This window comes from Solanum stenotomum, chromosome 1 (genome assembly GCF_019186545.1).
Source record: "Solanum stenotomum isolate F172 chromosome 1, ASM1918654v1, whole genome shotgun sequence".
Taxonomy (NCBI): Eukaryota; Viridiplantae; Streptophyta; class Magnoliopsida; order Solanales; family Solanaceae; genus Solanum; species Solanum stenotomum.
This window is the reverse complement of record NC_064282.1, coordinates 10,962,073-10,977,955: the sequence shown is the minus strand read 5'-3', so window position 1 is coordinate 10,977,955 and position 15,883 is coordinate 10,962,073. Positions and strand designations below refer to the sequence as shown.

Genomic DNA, 15,883 nt, shown 5'->3' with positions numbered 1-15,883 from the left:
ACATTTTTTGTGTTTTAATGTGACAAAACAATTAGGTTAATATTTCTATTTATATATTTATACTTTTATTTGAAAAAACCTTAATAAATATTATAAAGATAATTTTATTTGTGGATTTGATTAACAAGTAGTAACATTAACATGATGTAATATTGTTTTGTCAATATTTATGATAATATTTTTAAATTATAATTTATAATTTATTTTAATAATTATAAAAAAATATAATTTTAAAAAAAGTGGGCTGGCCCGACAAGCCTGTAGCCCACGTACTTGTGGGTTGGACCGACCGTTTTCTGACCCACACCAAAAATGGGCTAGCCCGGCCTGACCCGTAAAATGTCAAAGCATGTATGGGTTAGCCCGGATGGGGTGGGCTAGCCCATATTGACAGCTCTACCGGCCATAGAGATGTGCCACATCAGATTGTCTATATTCAGCTTTATATATATATATATGTGTGTGTGTGTGTTCATGCCCTTAGATGTTATTTTATTACTTTAGTTGACATCAACATTTTTGTAAATCTGATATCTACTTTGGAACGTTTTATAATGTGGCATAGGCTGACAATTGAGATCATAAATTTAAAAATAATAAAACTTAATTTATTATAATACTAATATCAATATCATAAAGATATATATATATATATATCATTTAAAAAATATATAAAAAGTATTATAAATTGTAATAATTAACCGCTTTATTTTTCTAAAATCATATAACTAATTTGATTTACACTCCAAAATTCATAGGTGTCACATAATTTAGACATTTATTCTTTATTACTTAATATATGTAATTATATCAATGACACATAAATTGAAATTAAAAAATTACATATTTTATTTGAAAATGACGTAATAATACTATAAGGTATAATAATTAACAACTTAACATATTTTAAAATTTTAGTTGACTCTCCAAATTCCATATGTGTCATGTAATTGAGACAGAGAGAAACATATATTGGTTTAAAATAAATAAAAATATTATAAATTATAATAATTAACAACTTAAAATTTATAAAAAAAATCCTTTAAAAAAATTTAGTTGGCTCTCCAAATTCAATCGGTATTACAATAATTTAAACATAGCAATTAACATAGATTGGACTCGTGCTGACATTTATGTTTTCATTTTTTTAATTTTTTCTTTAATACTTTATATAGATAAATTTTTTATGTAAAAAGTATTATAAATCATAATAATTAATAGCTTAAAATATTTGAAAACATATAAAAAGTTTTTGTTAACTTTCAAAATTTCATTTATACCACATAAATTGGGAGAAATATAGATATATAGATATTTTAGGTTGCTAATTATTGTGAGTTATAATACGTTTTATGTAATTTTCATATATATTACTCGCTTTGTCCTAATTTATGTGATACAAATGAAATTTCAAAAGTCAATGAATTTTTTATAAGTTTTTTTTTTATATTAACTTGTTAATTATTGTGATTTATAATATATTTACGTAAAACATATTCTAAATAAAAATAATTAATTAGCAACTTAAAATATATAAAAACATACTAAAAATTGATTAACTTCAAATTTCATATGTACCACATAAATTGAAACATAAACAATAATATATATTGGGCCCCATACTGGCACGGGGTCCCATATCTAGTATTATATAGATGATTAAGTTACAACACATTGTATGTTGTATGTATATTCATCTCACACACAATGCATATTGTGTGTATATATATGTTGCCACAAAATATATTTATATGGACGTTTATGTTACAACACAGAGTATATTTACGTGGACATCCATTTTACAACAATGATTACTGCATTTGACAAATTTTAAAAAGAATTTTGAAAGCGTGACGTTCATGTGATGCCTCTTGCCCCCTCCCAGCCCCATCCCCTCGTGGTTAGCGGTGGGAATGGTATGGTATTTGAAAGTTATGATACCGTAATTTCAGTATTCGATTTTTAAAACATTATATTATTACCATACCAATTTAATTCGGTATGGTTTAATATTTTGAAGTTCGATTTTGGTATTTTTACAGTATGGTAAATCGATAACCATAGTTTGTTCAACTTCGACTAATATATACTCGTAAAATAGAGTATTATGACTTTAACAATTTTAAAAAGGTCTCAGTTGTATCACACTAACACATTACAAATGTAAAAATACATATTCAAAATAAAGTATAAACAACTCCTTTTGTTAATCAATTACATTCAAAGTTTCAACTTCTAAACATTTAGTGGTCATTTGGTAGGCCGCATTAGAAAATAGTCCATGTATTATGTAAGGTATTATTTAGTACCATGTTTGGTAGGAATTTGTGCCTATGTATAACTAATTCATGGGTTAGTAATACCTCCTACATGGTATTATAGGATGTATTACTAATACCTTCCATTTGGAGGTATTAGTAATACATAGGATAAGTCTATGTAAAGACAAAAATTATCCCTCAAATCATTTTAATTTATTTTTTTTTATTTTCTTGATTTTATGATTTATATTTGCACTAGTAATTTTATTTAAATAAATTAGCTTACAAATTATTTAGAGAGAGTTGTTTGTTACTAAATAAATCTAACACAAATTTAAAATGTGAGTTGTTTATTTGTGTATGACGTTTGTGATTATACACACACACACACATATATATGTGTGTGTGTGTGTGTGTGGTTTTCTAATTATTTGTATTTTGAACAATTTAAAAAATTACATACACATTATAACTACCACTCGCAAATTTTATGTGTAAATGTAGATGGTTTATTCAATTTTACCATTGTTGACCCTTTTTTTTTTTATTTTAAAAGTAGATGGTTTATCTTTTTTAAATTGAAAAATGATTTTGTGAGTAATTAATTTATTAAGATGACAATTATTTATCATCAAATAATTTAAGTAAAAAAATAGCAAATATCACAACAAAATTGTTCTTCTCATAGCTAGTTAGAATGTTATAAAAAAAATATTGTATGGCAATTATCTACCTTGACCCAATTACGTAATAATTCAAGGATATAATTAGAAAGAAACTTTTTATAAAGTTTTAATTCAAACACAAGATGAGGTTGGAGAAATTGAACCAAACACTTGATAAAAATAAACTCTGCATTACTAATCCAGGCACTATTAATTCATGCATTATTAATCCCTGCATTACTAATCTCTGCGTTATTAATTTTTGTACCAAACGACCCCTTATAGTTTATACTAATACTAAGTTGCATATTTGTTAGTATTTTAATAATATATATGTTATTTATGTAACTATGTACCTTGGTATGATATTCGGCATTTCAATGTGTTGTTTTTAAATACCAAATATCAAGAATAATTAAAATGTATATCATATACATACTAATTATATAATATCAAAACCATAGTATTAAAAATTTCAAAAGGTATGATAATTCGGTATATACCATAACATGCCCACTCCCACCTATGGTACTTCAATATGAAAAGATCATAATTGGGTAATAGAAAACTCCATATATAATTTAAGGGCCTGTTTGACCATGCGATATGAAATCATAATATGAAATCCTAAGATGAAGTTGAAGTTTTGTTTGGACATGCAATTTATATCTTTTTTTATATTGTAGGTTTTCTCATACATATAAAACCCTCACAAGTTATAAAAGTTAAAACTATTAAAATTGTCTCAATTCTTTATACAATCATACCAAATAAGCAAAAGTTTATAAAATCATATATTACACTATCACAAAACTATATATTCTTAAAAAAGTACAACATTTATTAATCAAACTTTAATCAAATAAAAAATAAAAGTGAACATACGTCGTAGTGCACTAGTTTTTAATATAATCCTTACATAGTACATACAATATTCTCACGTCGAACTTGCATTTCTCGATCACATGACTGAGAAGACGAATCAACATTGTTACCTTTTGCCATTGGTAAATACATTTGATCAAAACTAATAAAATTGGTGAATATAAATGGTAAAGTAGGGATTGATTTGAAATAAAAATAAATTTTATGTTGATGAGAATAATCGTTATATGAGATATAAATAATTTTAAAAGTAATGATATGAATTATAAATTTTATTTACATATGATATAAATGGTTAGTAAATATAAATGTGAGTTGTTTTTACAAAGTATAAACTTGCGTACTATTTTTTGTATTTTCAAATCATGCTTTTTGAAGAATTTGAAATTTTATCTAACGATATGAAATAATGAGATCAACGTTTGGACATACATATCCAAAGGCCTAGTAAGTATGAAATTTACAATTTAGAGGTTTCTTGATATATTAACTATGTTAATTCGAATTGGATGACAATTTTCAAAATCTAAACCAAACCATGCAAACTAAAATTAAAACCAAACGCACACCCATTTTTAATAACTGCGCAAAAACTTTTCCCAAATATGTATTTACATCAGATTATAGTTTTAATTAATTATAATTAATAATATATTGAACATAAATATACATCTTTTAACAATGTTTTATAATTATAATTTTTTTACTAGTATTAATAAAAACGCGTGGCGTGATAGATACACCCCAGTGAATCACTTATATATATAACCTTGGCTTTAATTTATAGGCGGGGCAAATGGCGCGGCAGAGGATGGGATCCAGTTTTCCCTTTCTTTAGCACTAGGGTTTTCAATGTTGTTCGTCTACGATATTGTAAGAATCTTTTGTTTATTCAATTCTTGATTAGCGGTGTTGTTCTGAATATTGCAGCATTGAATCAAGAAAACTGAAATACTTTCCGAATTTCGAAGATGATATTAAGAACAACCGTTGTTGGAAACAGTAAACAGTCAGTGTAATGGGGAATATAATTTGGCGATAATTGGGAAATTATGTAAATATTGTGAGAACTTTTTGTTGATTCAATTCTTGATTTCTTCATTGAAGTTAAAGGATTGTTAAATTATCCTTGACCATAAATTTTTTATTGGTAATTCAATTCTTGATTGAAGTTAGAGAATTATAAGATTCTCAGTAAACTTTCCAACCGTAAAATTGTTCTTGTTAATTCAATTCTTGATTGAAGTTAGAGAATGATTAGATTATCAGTACACTTTCCAACCTTGAAATTTTATTGTTAATTTCACTCTGGATTGAAGTTAGAGAATTGTAAGATTATAATTCACTTTCCAACCTTCAACTTTTTCCTGTTTATTCAATTCTTGATTGAAGTTAGAGAATTATTAGATTATCAGTACACTTTCCTACCTTGAAATTTTGTTGTTAATTCAATTTTTGATTGAAGTTAGAGAATTATAAGATTATAAATACAATTTCCAACCTTAATTTTTTCTTGTTAATTCAACTCTTGATTGTAGTTAGAGAATTATTAGCTTATCAGTGTAATTTTCAAGATTGCAGCATTGAATCAAGAAAACTGAAATACTTTCCAACATTAAAAACAGTCAATGTAGTTGTAAGTGAGTTCTTTTTCCTCTATCCAGAAGTATTCAATTTGTTTTATTGTATTTACATAATCAGATAGATGATATTTAGAACAAATTTTGTTGGAAAAAGTAAACAATTAGTGTGATAGGGAATCACTTGGCAATAATTGGGAAATTATGTAAATAAAAGGTCGACTGTGAGAACTTCTTGTTAATTCAATTCTTGATTGAAGTTAGAGCATTGTTAGATTATCAGTGTTATTTTTACGTGGTTGCCGCATTGAATCAGGAAAACTGAAACACTTTCCGACCTTAAAATTGCTCTTGTTATTCAATTCTTGATTGAAGTTAGAGAATTATTAGATTATCACTGTTATTTTCAAGTGATTGCAGCATTGAATCAGGAAAACTGAGACAATTTCCGACCTTAAAATTTAGTTTTCTGTTTGTAAGTCCCTCAAAACAGTCAACGTTCTTAAGTTCTCAATTTGTTTGATTGTAGTTCAATCTGGATTCTCTGACTTTTGTGTGTATGTGCACTCTTAGCTGCATCGTTCTTGAATCAATTATTACAGTATGGACCCAGACCAAGTTGTTGCAAAATTGGTTGGAATGGGATTTAAGTTATCTGATTTTACAAATTCTGTAGAAGTTGTGGGTCCATCAATTGATGGTGTGATTGACTATCTACTCGATGATTCTCGAAGAAACACTGCAAGTGCATCAACTAGTACTGCATGTTTCAGCAGCCGTGCTGGTATGCTGGAAAAAAGAGGATCCTCTTCTTCATCTTGTTCTGCAGGCAAAATATGGTAATCAAGCATAAACGAATTCATTCAATCAGCAATTAGACCTAAAAGAAGCAAGACAATGAATAAGTTGAATATGTCTCAATCAGAAGTCTTGCAAAGAGATACCGGAGGTCAAAATGTGCATCCTCCTCTAGAGGATTCTGATCTCCATGTTGCAATTGTAAAAGCTGTATCATCATCTTATTACAAAGATGAAGATATTGGACCAGATTGGCAAAAGAAGGTCAAGAATTTGTTGCAGAAACACTTTGGACTTTCATTGTTGAAGGATTTTCAGAAGGAAGCTCTAGAAGCTTGGTTGTTTCACCAAGACTGTCTTGTTCTTGCAGCAACAGGATCAGGTACTATCCCCTCACACTTTTTCTTTCTTCACCATTCTCTCTCTTCCTGTAAAATATGATTTTCGATGTCTTGGAGTTATGTTTCTGTAGGGAAATCTTTGTGTTCTCAGATTTCGGCATTGCTGACTGGGAAGGTTGTCATTGTTATATTGGACCAGATTGGCAAAAGAAGGTCAAGAATTTGTTGCAGAAACACTTCGGACTTTCATTGTTGAAGGATTTTCAGAAGGAAGCTCTAGAAGCTTGATTGTCTCACCAAGACTGTCTTGTTCTTGCAGCAACAGGATAAGGTACTATCCCCTCACACTTTTTCTTTCTTCACTATTCTCTCCCTTCCTGTAAAATATGATTTTCGATCTCTCGGAGTTATGTTTCTGTAGGGGAATCTTTGTGTTTTCAGATTCTGGCATTGCTGACTGGGAAGGTTGTCATTGTTATATCACTGTTGATTAGCTTGATGCATGATCAGTGTTTGAAGTTAGCAAAACATGGTGTTTCTGCTTGCTACATTGGATCTTGTCAAACTGATCGAAATGTTGAACAAAAATCAATGGCAGGCATGTATAGCATCATTTATGTATTCCCTGAGACAATTCTAAGGTATTGAGCATGTTAATCTTTTGAATTGTACTTCAAGGATACTATTGGCTGTTGTTTGACAGATGAGTTTCTTGGGTTTTTTTTCCTTTTCTTTCAGACTCGTAAAACTCCTCCAAAGCCTTGCAGAAAGTCATGGCATTGCTTTAGTTGCAGTCCGTGAAGTTCATTGTGTTTCTAAGTGGGGACATGATTTTCCACCAGATTACAGGTTTATATTCTTCTATTTGTTTGATAAATCAGACCAATGCTATTTTTTGAAATCGGTCAAAAAATTTCAGCACTGAGTAAATCCTTTGATATAAGATGAATCCTATAGTCTCTTTTCCTAGAGTGCAAATAAATAAGAAGGTACTTCTTATGACCAAGCCAGCTACAGTCTTTGCAGGAGGTAGTTCACATTGGGTGTGTGGTGGGGTGGGCTCACCTTTCGAATTCTGGTTCTATGTTTGTTTAGGCACTTGATCAGTTGAAGCTCAAGGAGCCTCTGCTGTTTCTGTTACTACTGACAAGCAATTATCGAATTTTTTCTCCTCGTTAATCTAGTAACACACCACAACAACTTTCTTAAGTTCCTTGAGTTTTGTTATCATTCTGTTGTGAAGATAGTGCTTGCACTGTAGACGTGGTCTTTTGCTACACCTGACTCTAGTATGTCCCACTTATTTCCTAGTTATTTCTCTTATTCAATTACAGGGACTAATTTACCAGTTGAGCGTAGATATGACTCTTAATACATCATGCTTATTAACTGATTAGAAAATACCATGCATATGACTAGACAAACTCCTCGGATATATCTCGTATCAACTCTGTTCTAGCCAAGCAAAAGCTGCAAGAAAATATTGACGAATTTTCCAGGAATCATAGGCAGTTATCTGTTTTGAGAGAGAACTTTAGAATGGATACCATGAAGTTTCTGAAGTTTGACATTCCGATCATGGCACTGACTGCTAGGCTGCTACTGCCACTACTCGTGTTCGAGAAGACATTCTGCAGTCATTGCACATGTCAAAGGCGACACAAATTGTTCTCACTTCGTTTTTCCTGCCAAATCTCCGATTTTATAGTTAATTAATCTACACCGTACTACGGTAATTTTTTTGGTTTGGTATTCCTTGTATGTCCTGCATTTGCAGTTGCTGCACCGTTTCATTCTTCGCTTTGTTTCTCTTATTTTTTCCTTATTGTGTTTGTTGTGTATGTGTGTATGGGGGGGTGGGGGAACTGGGAAGGGGCACACTTATTTATTGTTAATCATCCATACACCATTTAAACTTCCATGAAGTTAAATTATTCAGAGTACTCAATACTTAAAATGTGTCATTATGTTTGCCTATCAATTACATCCTGTATTTATACTCAAGAACTAAATTACTACTTTCTTTGACTAGTTATGGTATTTAAACTAGATCCTTAATCTTTGTGTCACTTTATGTCTGCTGCATAATACCATGACAGGGCTATAATAAAGTTTCCATCGAGTGTTTTTAGTTTTATTTTTGCTTAAGTATTAGTGTTTGAACCTTCTAAAGGTACAGTCTTCATTCTCTGTACATATGCTGATAGAAATAATAGTAAATCACTTCATTTCTGCTCCTTGCAGGTGAAGCACTCTAAAACATCATCTTTAGCATCCTACAAAATGGATTTTCATGATGGATAAATTACTTATTCCAGAAAAGGAAAGTCTTCCTCGAAAAATAAGTTAATGTCTACAAATCTGGAGGAGAACTCTGAAAGCTCTGATAATGCTTCCAATGGTTTCATGGATGAATGTAATGCTTCATTGTTTCTGACAGTGACAATAAAGTATCTTCTCCTGGGAGATATGGTTTAGATTCATTGAAGATTGACAATTGTCTGTTGAGCATCCGGAAGATGAGTGTGATGTTATGCAAGTTGTTGATGACTTGGATGGTAAAACTCTTCTTTGGGTGAAAAGATCTGTTTATACAGTACAAATCCAATTTCAGAGAAAATTTGATTGACCCCATCTTCCATGACACTAAAGATTACACAACCATTAACTCGATTTGTCAAAGTCTGAATGCCACTTCAGAGACCTTGAAAATTATTGTGTAAGCATAGGAAATTTTGAAAAATTTAATGTTAGTTACCTTAGTGTGGATTGAAACAATTCCTCTTGTTTTGTTGTAGTTGCAGCAGTACTTTCATCTACAATGTGAAGTGTTTAAGTTTCAATTTACTCACTTGCAACAACCACTGGACAATCTATTGTCACATCGGTGTAAGATTGTTTAGTATGAGATTTCAAGAGGATATAACCTTAGCCTGAGATAGATAAGCCCCTGGCAATGGATAAAAGAAAAAACCTTGCTTCATCTTATCCTATGGCACAACTCTCTTAATATATGATCGACCACATAAGATAACTATTAATACAAAGTGTCTTCTTGAAGGTACTTAGTTTAGAAAGAAAAGTAAACATAATAATGACACAGGTAACAATTAAGGAAGAAGTTGATGATAGGATTTTAGTGCACTTACTAGGAAAATAGATATGGTGAAAGGAAATCTGACATTGTCATAATATTACTATATGAATAGCTTTGGTGATAAGCAACCTCATGCCTTCTCCTGGGTTTAGCAGAGTATCCTGCAGTGCATAAAGTTTGATTTTGATACACTTACACCAAATGCTCTCTTATTCAACTTAAATTATCCAGAAGAGTCATGTTTATCTATTGATCTGAGACATCGGCTCCCAAGAGGGAGGGAGGCACTACATGTATTTTTAAGTTGTTTAATTTTTTTGTGAAACAGTTCTGTATGCAAACTTGTCAAGAACACCTACACTTCTACCAAGTCAAAGAAGTGAGGAGCAAACAAAACAAGTATATAAGATGTTATCTGATTGCTTTAGGTTGTAAGATAATTATTAATTGAACGACTTCAATTAGTACTTTGGTTTCCATCTTATGTGTTGGTTATGTTCAACAGATATGGAATGAACACTTCTTGCTATAGAGCCAAGACACTCGTGGAGTACTTTGGCGAGCACTTACTTTTGGAGATATATCTCATGTATGTCAAGACACACTGGCTATTGTGCTTTTTCTTTTGTTCCTTGCAAGCTGCTTCATGTCAAGGATGTGTGCTTGTGCTTCTCTATTGATTTTCTTCCACTTTTCTTTTCGGGGTGGGCTATTAATTTGTTTCTAATATTTGATTCCTCTTAAGTTAGTCTCTAAATTGAGGTTTCTGGTACTCGCTTTATCACAGGACATGCCACATAAAAGAGAGATTCATTTGTAGCAGTTTGAAGTAAAAAATGACTTCCTATGCATGCAAAGATGTGCCAAATGCATCCCATTGCTATTATCTTTTTCAATTCATGCTTACTGATGTTTGCCTTTATCTCTGAGTAAAGTTAATTTTTGCTCAAGAAAATACTTGTTTATCATAGGTTTTCTTACTTGCAATGAGAGGTCAGTTTCTTAGCTTATGTCATTTACCTGGCACATAATGCACAGGTGTGATATATGCATCGATGGCCCACCTGAAAGACAGAATTTAAAGGCTGAGGCGATGATCATCTTGCAAGTTGTTGCTACTCATTGTGTGAGTACGTCTGCCATCTCACATTTGCTTGCCCTCCTTCGTACTTTGTCATCTCATTTTGGCATTGCTGGTCATTGTTAATCCTTTCTGGCGCAGAGGAATTTTGCAGACATCTCCTATGGTGGTTATGAAGGGAGACTTGGCGAGAGGCCAAACATCAAGGCTTTAGTCAGCAGAATAAGAGAACAGGTACTTATTATGCTCAAGGCCCTCTCTCTACCTCTTATCCCTTGCTATCTGCTAGTTTGATGTGCATGCCCCATTGAAAATTCTCCGCGAGGGCCCTTTTAGAAAGCATGTCTGCCAAGGGATATGACAAAGAACCTACAAATCTTCCTTCAATTTGAATGAGCTTCTTGTTACCAGTTTCTGGGATCTTTCATGCCCTGCCAATAGAGTTCCCTGGAGATATATCATGTTTGCAATTCGGATTGCTCTCAAAGAGACTTCTTCAAAAAAAAAATCGACATCAATCATATGTTGGGATGCTTATAATAATCTGCAATTCCCGTCTTATGGTGTAAAGCTACTACGTCATACTGAAAATAGGTTCAACTTGTCAAGCAGCTGTCCTCCTGCTACATGTTACTCTACTCTTAACAAGGTCGTGTTTTATTTTGCTCATTTCATAAGTGCCAATTTTCTTTTACAGTAAACTGTCAATCCACTGTGCATTTATTCTGGTCTACTATACCACTTTAAATTTATTCATTTTGTAGAGAGTACCTTTAAGTTACTCATGCATTCTTCTATTCTTGTAAATTCTCGTACATATCGAGAATTATATTTATATCTACTTTTGGTTTCAATCTTTCCACTAGCATATCACATCAACTCCACTCTTCTATTTCGTGTTCAACTAATGCACGAGAATCGCCATATATTTCTTTTATTGAAATTGATCTGTGTTTGTTGTTTTCCAACATTTTTACAACATTGTTGCTAAGGCTCTTTTGTATTTACCGTTTCCTATTGCAACTCTAATCTTGTCATTTGTCTTCTGTGTATTTTGTTGTAGTAGCAACAATTTAGTGTAAGTGACCTCTTGTGGTGGAGAGGTCTTGCTCGACTGTGGGAAGTTGAAGGATTTATTAGGGAGGGCGATGACATGGTATGCTTTCTGCATATAAGGTTGTACCGACTAAGTTTTGGCACTATGTTTCTCAAATCCATCCATTCTTCGTTACTTTTATGACCTATCTGATATATCCTTCTCATTTTATACTTTACTGTATTATGGATTAAGTTAGTCATGCTGTTCTCACTGCTGAAAACTCTGATTTTAGAATCATGTACGATGTTGCAGCCTAGCAGGGAGTGGAAACAAATACTTGGAATCCTTTCTAATTTGACCAAATTTGACCAACTATCCATACAATATGCTATTTTTCTGTCATACCAAAAATACAAGTGAAATAGAAAAGATCTTCTAATACTTTCTCTGTCTTTCGCACTATTATGAAACATTCGCCTATTTGTACATATTCTGTTTGTTCTGTATACTCCAAAAGACACGAGGAGGTTTTGTCTTCCAAGCTGCCTTCCTTTCATTGCCTATCCTTTCCAATCTCCAACTTATAATTGTTTCCTCCACTGTCAGTGATTACACCCAAAAGATGTAAGGAATGAGAATGCAACACTCCATAGTTGTATAGCCAACCACCAATGCAACGAGACATGATTAGCATCTTCTCCAGATTCTTCACACATACATACCAACTCACAAATATCCTCCTTAAAATTTCATCTTGCACTGCACACCAAACAAGAAAAAGTTGCTTCGGAAATTTGATGTTTCAAACCTTTTTCCACATATTGTTATTATATCCCATTTCTGACAACTCTAGAATAGTCTAGATCATAGGTTTCAATGGTCTTTAGCACCCACGCCTCTATTTCATTTTATCCCCTCACTCATCCTCGGTTGGATAATTATTATTTCTGAAAGTAAAGCAGTACTGTTGTTATAATTTGAAATGTCCTGGATATGAGTTTCTTTTACTTTAAGATAGAGGTCAAGGGTTTTGGGACAAAGCAAAAAGACAAAAGATGATTTTATTGGGACAGGACTGCCTTATGATAAGATTGTCTCCCAGGAAAACTGCAGTAGTTTGAAACTGTCACTAAGAATAAGACGTTTAATTACCCTTTTGCTTGGTTTGTGCTATATTTGTGATTTGCTTGTTTTACTTTATCCGTCTGGTTCCTCCTACTTGATGGAGAATGTGGAAAGGTAGAACTAGTCAAACGTGTGGAAGTTTGATTGTTAAAACAGCTGTTGTTTCCTAAAATGATGCATCTTTAGCGGTATATTTCTTCTGGGAGGGGGTGGGGGTTGGTAAAGGTTTTCATTTGGTGCCTTATTTTCCACTTTCTTTATGTTATGTTATGTTACCTTTGAAATCAATCTTGAACTTTGGAGTATGTTTGTATGTGGTTATTTTCAATGATACGGATGATCATTTATAGCGAATGTTACCGACCGTGTGCAGATAAAATATCCAGAAGTAACAGAACGTGGAAGGCAGTTCCTCAGTTCTGAAACATAGCAGCCATTCCATGTTTATCCTGAAGTAGATATGTTGCTGTCCATGATAAGTCCCAACCCCTTTTCCAGTTTTGCTGAATGGCAAAGAAAGCGAACATGGAAATCTCCAAGAAAACGAAAATGTAAACGTAGCCTGATTCTAATACGGTTCGAGGAAGATTGACTGCCATGCTAACAAAAAGTGATGTCTATGTACACTTAGCTTGCCTTGAGAAGGAAGCACTTAAGGTTTATTTAGGATTGAAAATAAGAGAAACACTTCTATAATACGTTATCTCCGGATCTGTGTTTGCCTGCCCCCCTCCCCCCTAATTAGTTAACTTTAGTGGCACCATTAACAAGAAGAAGCGCATCTGGTGTAGTGGTATCATAGTACCCTCCCACGGTACTGACCGGGGTTCGATTCCCCGGATGCGCAATTAGTTCATTTTTTACTTCTATTTTTAGCTTTATTCCTTTCTGGAATATAAATCACTTCAAGCAAGTGATATGAAGTTATGCCCCTATTGATTCAAAGCAAAGAATCAATTCCCCTTTCTATTTTACTTCAACAACTCATCTACTTTAGATGAATTCTTAACAGAACCTCAAATGTATTTTAACAACATTACTTTTGCAATTATAGGCTTCACATCATCATTCTTGCTATACTTGCCAATCTTGAGGAAAAGGCAAAAGAAGCAAATAGCAGCAGAGAAATTAAGGATAATAACACAAGCATTAGAACAAGCTGAGGGCAGAGTTTTAAGGTATGAAGAAAGATACTTAACCAAATATGTTCACATTGCTGATGCTCGAGAAGCGATGAATGAAGCATTAGAATTTGCAGTTCGAAGTTAGTAGATTGTACCCTGATGATTATGAAAGTGCAATTGGGAAATCAAGAAGACAAAGGAACAATAATAATTAGCATAGATCAACATACTATTTCCTTTCATCTCTGAAGATTTGCAATATTCCTTTTCTTTACATTGAAATCTTTGCAAATTTTGGCAATAACAAGCAATTTGTCTAATATGTGATTATCCTCATGCTAGTAAGGGTGTTCACAATATCAGCATCAACAACAATAATAATTACTTTACTACGTCCCAGTTTCCAAACAAGTTGGATTGGCTATATGAATATACACTTCTTCGTTTAAGCTCGGATTATATCATTATCAAGAGGGAATCACAAATCACAACAAAATAAGTTAGAAATTTCAGGGTGGGAAAGATAGTAACATACGTAATAAAGAAAAAAAACAGAGAAATATGTACCAATAAACTTTTTTCCTAAGTTCGCGAAATTATCCTTAATCGAGAGGAAAAATAAAAGAAAAAATTTAGGGGTTATATGTAAGTTAAGGTTGTTTTGTGCACAAATGTGAAATAAGTTTCTCCAAAATGGTACAAATACTATTGTTTGCATTCCTAACACAAAAACAGTCCGCTGTAGCACTGGCAATTCTATCTTATTGAAGAATCCGGGTTCAAATCCCGGCAGCGGAATTTTTTAAATACATATTTTTCCCTTTATCGTTTGTGTAACATTATCTTTTTCAAACTTTCAATAAATAAATGTGAACATTCCCAACATTATTAACAATTGCAAACATTTAAGTTAGATTTATTTGTACTTAATGAAGGTCGTTTTTTAGATCTTAGTTATTAAGTGTATTTATTTTTTAATGTTGTAATCACATAATTAATAAATATATTTCTATCGTGATTATAAAATATAGATATAACATAAATATATTTTTACTAGTGAACTTGTTCGCGCTTCGCGCGATTATAAAAGACGATAAGATATCAATAATTTTATTAAATATAATATAGATAAAAGAGGTGTGCTTATATATACACATTGCACATATAATTGATTTCATAGAAGAAACTTTTAATTAGTAGTTTTAGTAGATTCCAACAAAGTCATATGTTACTATTTTGAACTAAAATAAATTGTAAATTTACGACAATTAGATATTCATATAAAATAAATTGAAATTATAGTGAAAACATAAAATAAAATAATGCAACATCACTCTTATGACCTTAATCACTGAAAAAATAGAAGAAGAAACAATACGAACTCAATGCACATTCCTATGAGATTTTGTCCATATCCATTCAAATGAGTTGATCGTCATTCAATATCCTTCATCTTATTCATTAAGTCAAATTAAAGCATGAATATAATATATATATAAAAATATAATAACTTAAAAAACTAATTTAATAATTTCTATAGAGTCTTGTAATATCTATATTTATAGGACTAACATATCAGATAAAGTCATGAGTATGACTTAAAATTATTTTAGAGGTTATGATAATAAAAGGTTGTGTGAGTAATAAAAATACAGATCATTGAGTTTTACATTAAAGAACAAGAATGGATTGTCAATGACATATTTATTATTTTACAATAATAGAGAAGTAGGAGAATTTATCAAAAATCATGAAAAAAAATTATAATGACCAAAAAAGTTATAAATTAATATTTTTAACTAACAAAAATTATAAACTACAAAAGATAGAAATTCATATAAAATACAAAATAAAGAAAGAAATTATGGAAAAATAAATATATTATTC

At 31.6% G+C, this 15,883-nt stretch overlaps 1 protein-coding gene, 1 long non-coding RNA gene, 1 other non-coding gene and 1 pseudogene across 3 annotated transcripts in view; all 4 read left to right on the top strand.

Annotated features, from left to right (window-relative positions):
* The first annotated feature begins 5,735 nt into the window (after nucleotides 1-5,735).
* Nucleotides 5,736-15,883, top strand: part of LOC125847786 (ATP-dependent DNA helicase Q-like SIM) — a 37,423-nt gene continuing 27,275 nt past the window's right edge. Inside the window, exon 1 of the mRNA XM_049528601.1 lies at nucleotides 5,736-5,866. The gene's annotated coding sequence lies outside the window, so the exon portion shown is untranslated. The remainder of the gene's footprint in view (nucleotides 5,867-15,883) is intronic.
* LOC125852717 (ATP-dependent DNA helicase Q-like SIM) lies at nucleotides 5,960-8,910 on the top strand (annotated as a pseudogene).
* LOC125853233 (uncharacterized) overlaps nucleotides 10,766-15,883 on the top strand; it is a 32,779-nt gene continuing 27,661 nt past the window's right edge. Inside the window, exons 1-2 of the long non-coding RNA XR_007445147.1 lie at nucleotides 10,766-10,942; nucleotides 13,927-14,050. This is a non-coding gene — a long non-coding RNA (uncharacterized LOC125853233). The remainder of the gene's footprint in view (nucleotides 10,943-13,926; nucleotides 14,051-15,883) is intronic.
* TRNAG-CCC (transfer RNA glycine (anticodon CCC)) lies at nucleotides 13,649-13,719 on the top strand. The gene has a single exon. It is a non-coding gene; the product is annotated as a tRNA-Gly (tRNA).